Source organism: Bubalus bubalis, chromosome 8 (genome assembly GCF_019923935.1).
Source record: "Bubalus bubalis isolate 160015118507 breed Murrah chromosome 8, NDDB_SH_1, whole genome shotgun sequence".
Taxonomy (NCBI): Eukaryota; Metazoa; Chordata; class Mammalia; order Artiodactyla; family Bovidae; genus Bubalus; species Bubalus bubalis.
This window is the reverse complement of record NC_059164.1, coordinates 92010205-92015072: the sequence shown is the minus strand read 5'-3', so window position 1 is coordinate 92015072 and position 4868 is coordinate 92010205.

Below are 4868 nucleotides of genomic sequence, written 5' to 3'. Positions count from 1 at the left end.
CTCTTTCAGTTTCATCAAGAGGCTTTTGAGTTCCTCCTCACTTTCTGCCATAAGGGTGGTGTCATCTGCATATCTGAGGTTATTGATATTTCTCCCGGCAATCTTGATTCCAGCTTGTGTTTCTTCCAGTCCAGCATGTCTCATGATGTACTCTGCATATAAGTTAAATAAGCAGGGTGACAATATACAGCCTTGACGTACTCCTTTTCCTATTTGGAACCAGTCTTTTGTTCCATGTCCAGTTCTAACTGTTGCTTCCTGGTCTGCATACAAATTTCTCAAGAGGCAGATCAGGTGGTCTGGTATTCCCATCTCTTTCAGAATTTTCCACAGTTTATTGTGATCCACACAGTCAAAGGCTTTGGCATAGTCAATAAAGCAGAAATAGATGCTTTTCTGGAACTCTCTTGCTTTTTCCATGATCCAGCGGATGTTGGCAATTTGATCTCTGGTTCCTCTTCCTTTTCTAAAACCAGCTTGAACATCAGGAAGTTCCGGTTCACATATTGCTGAAGCCTGGTTTGGAGAATTTTGAGCATTCTTTACTAGCGTGTGAGATGAGTACAATTGTGTGGTAGTTTGAGCATTCTTTGGCATTGCCTTTCTTTGGGATTGGAATGAAAACTGACCTTTTCCAGTCCTGTGGCCACTGCTGAGTTTTCCAAATTTGCTGGCATATTGAGTGCAGCACTTTCACAGCATCATCTTTCAGGATTTGAAATAGCTCAACTGGAATTCCATCACCTCCACTAGCTTTGTTCGTAGTGATGCTTTCTAAGGCCCACTTGACTTCACATTCCAGGATGTCTGGCTCTAGGTTGGTGATCACACCATCGTGATTATCTGGGTCGTGAAGATCTTTTTTGTACAGTTCTTCTGTGTATTCTTGCCATCTCTTCTTAATATCTTCTGCTTCTGTTAGGTCCATACCATTTCTGTCCTTTATTGAGCCCATCTTTGCATGAAATGTTCCTTTGGTATCTCTGATTTTCTTGAAGAGATCCCTAGTCTTTCCCATTCTGTTGTTTTCCTCTATTTCTTTGCATTGATCGCTGAAGAAGGCTTTCTTATCTCTTCTTGCTATTCTTTGGAACTCTGCATTCAGATATTTATATCTTACCTTTTCTCCTTTGCTTTTTGCTTCTCTTCTTTTCACAGCTATTTGTAAGCCCTCCCCAGACAGCCATTTTGCTTTTTTGCATTTCTTTTCCACGGGAATGGTCTTGATCCCTGTCTCCTGTACAATGTTATGAACCTCATTCCATAGTTCATCAGGCACTCTATCTATCAGATCTAGGCCCTTAAATCTATTTCTCACTTCCACTGTATAATCATAAGGGATTTGATTTAGGTCATACCTGGATGGTCTAGTGATTTTCCCTACTTTATTCAATTTCAGTCTGAATTTGGCAATAAGGAGTTCATGATCTGAGCCACAGTCAACTCCTGGTCTTGTTTGGTTGACTGTATAGAGCTTCTTCATCTTTGGCTGCAAAGAATATAATCAATCTGATTTTGGTGTTGACCATCTGGTGATGTCCATGTATAGAGTCTTCTCTTGTGTTGTTGGAAGAGGGTGTTTGCTATGACCAGTGCATTCTCTTGGCAAAACTCTATTAGTCTTTGCCCTGCTTCATTGCTATTCCAAGGCCAAATTTGCCTGTTACTCCAGGTGTTTCTTGACTTCCTACTTTTGCATTCCAGTCCCCTATAATGAAAAGGACATCTTTTTGGGGTGTTAGTTCTAAAAGGTCTTGTAGGTCTTCATAGAACCATTCAACTTCAGCTTCTTCAGCGTTACTGGTTGGGGCATAGACTTGGATTACTGTGATATTGAATGGTTTGCCTTGGAAACGAACAGAGATCATTCTGTCATTTTTGAGATTGCATCCAAGTACTGCATTTTGGACTCTTTTGTTGACCATGATGGCCACTCCATTTCTTCTGAGGGATTCCTGTCTGCAGTTGTAGATATAATGGTCATCTGAGTTAAATTCACCCATTCCAGTAATACTAAGCCGTTAAAAAGAATGAAATAATACCATTTGTAGTAACATAGATGGATCTAGAGATTGTCATATTGAGTGAAATAAGCCAGACAGAGGAGGAGAAATATTGTATGACATCCTTTAAATGTGGACTCTAAAAAGAAATGAGACAAATGAAATTATTTACAAAACAGAAGGAGACTCACAGACTTAGAATGAACTTATGGTTGGCTGAGGGAAAGGATGGGGCTAAGGAACAGTCAGGGCGTTTGGGATGGACATGTGCACATTGCTAAATTTAAAATTGATAACCAGCAAGGACCTGCTCTATAGCCAGTGGAACTCTGTTCTATGTTACATGGTAGCCTGCATGGGAGGGAAGTTTGGGGGAGCATGGATATATGCAAATGTATAACTGAGTCCCTCTGATGTTCACTGGAAACTGGCTATATTCCCATAGAAAATAAAAAGTTAAAAAAAAAAGGGTTAAAGCAAAAAAAAAAAAAAAAATGTGCTCTGAGTTTCCTTTGCTGCTTCTGAGCAAACTGCCCTCCCAGCAGTTCTTCTGTCTGCCCTGTCAGTTCAACTGCTCCCTGGGCCAATGCCCTCTGCTCATAAGCAATTTTTCATTCCCTTGGCACAGCTTCATTTAAAAAAATATACTTCTGTGCAGCACCCGAAAGATTTTTCTGCTGTTCTAAGTTCAGCTGTTTCTGAGTCATTTCCTCTACTTCTCTCTGCCTTTCACCCCTGCCTGGCCCCCCAGTTGAAGCTCTTCTGGCAGTGAAATCTGGATTTTTCCATCTCTGGCCTCAACCTCCAGAACCAGAATGTGATTCGGCACAAGTTTTGGGACAAGATGGGGAGAGTGTTTATCCAAAGGGTCACAGCAACCGAGCTCTGAGTTGGTGAGAGGAGGGCCACTTGCTGTGACTTCAGCCCTAGGGTCTGTGGGGGACAGGTGTGGGGTGACAGGCTCAGACTTTGTGGGTGAAGGAGGGTGGGTGGCCCATGCCCACCCCTTGGCCAATGGTGTCACGCAGGGGCCTCTGGGAACCCAGAGGTCCTGACTGATACAGTGGACATAATAGCATCCCTCCCTCCAAGGGCTGTGATAAGGTTGGAATGCGGCCCGGAGTCGGCTCGTTGGACAGTGCTAGTTTGGTGGCCTGCATTCCTAGCTGCAGGATTAACTGAGTGGTGACAAGCGCAAGGCTCGTTGAACTGACCGGTGGAGCAGCCATGCCCCCTGGGGTAATTCGAGAAGCAAAGGAAAGGTTCTTTCCACCTTTTCTCCACCAACCAGAAAACTTTCCATTGAGAGCTGGAAGTCCACTGCTGAAGAGTTCACTGTGCTCATATCTCCTTCCCTTTCCCATTTGAAATTTAAAATGTATCTGGAAGGGAAACACATCAACCAACTGGTGGAAACTTTTTTTTATTAATAATTATTAGTAATTAACAAATAAAATATGCTTAATTCTACAAACACTGACTGAGCACCTGCTGACTTACTATATACGAGACACTGGGCCAGGCCCCATAAATTTGAGTGAGAAAGATATGGTTTCAGTGGGAAGGAGGCTCAAGAGGGAGGGAATATATGTATATTTATGGCTGATTCACATTGTTGTATGGTAGAAACCAACACAACATTGTAACAACATTGGAGCAATTATGCTCCAATTAGAAATATATTTAAAAAAAAGATATGGTTTCTGCAACTTGACAGAACTTCCCACCATCCCTTCACTCCCAGAGCCTGAGGAGGGGATTCCTGGGTCCCTGTTTGGGTCCTTGGAGGAGTCAGACTTGTCTCCTTGAGATTCCGTCCCAGATCCTACCTGGCTGATGCTCCCCTTTGAAGCCTCCTGCCTCACTGTAGCCCAGAGAGCAGACACTCATGCCTGGGAGCTGTGGTCCCAGTGCACCAATAGAATGGCCCTTTTCACTCTTCATTGTCTTGCTTATCCTTTGTCCTGTGGTTTGGGACACACTCAGAAGCGTCTGATAATTTCTGACTTCTATGACAACTTAAGAATTGCAAAGGCAGCAATTAAGCCTGGTCCCTGGGGTAATTTAGACTCTCAATCAAGCCTTTTAGGCTTTTTGATTAAAATAGAGACATTTAATATCATTAATGATGCCCCTAAACATCCTCCAGCTTTACACATTAGTCTCCCTTTCTTGCCTTCTCAAAAAATACTTTTATTTCCTCTCTTGGGTCCTTTTCTCCCTCCCTCCCTCTCCATTTTCCTTTCTCCTTCTTCTTCATGTCCTGCCACAATCCTGGGAGACACCAGCATCCAAGGAAATGACCTGTTGAACTCCTAGCCTCTCACATCCTTGACTCCTCACCCTCAGGGCCCTCTCCTCCATTCCAGCCCCTGCTGTGGATCTTGGTTGTCCCCTGATAACACCTGCAGTCAATGTGGCCCCTGGCTGCAGCCCCTGCCCTTTCAGCTCACCTGCTTGGTCACCCGTAACACCCTGCTCCTTAGGTCCTTTGGGACCACCAGCCCATAATGCCTCCGTGCTATCTCCATCCCCTGGTTCCCACTGTCTTCACATGCCTTCCTTCCCAGCTCAGATTCCACACACCAGCTCCAAGTGCCAGACTCCCTCTCTCCCTTGTCCTTCCCTTGAACGCTCCTGGGAAAACTCAAACCGTCAACAAAAGTAGCCAATGACTTTCCATAACGCTTGGCAGGCAGGCCGTGAAGACCTGGTCTCCACCACAATGGGGCCCAGCAGTCAACTGTTGCTTCTGTCCTCCAGAAAGACTACTTCACCTTCTCAGACTCTGACAAGCTGGCCAGCCCAGTGGTATGCCAGCAGCCTTTTGAAAAGGGGCCCTGGAGGGGGCAGGGAAAACCCTGA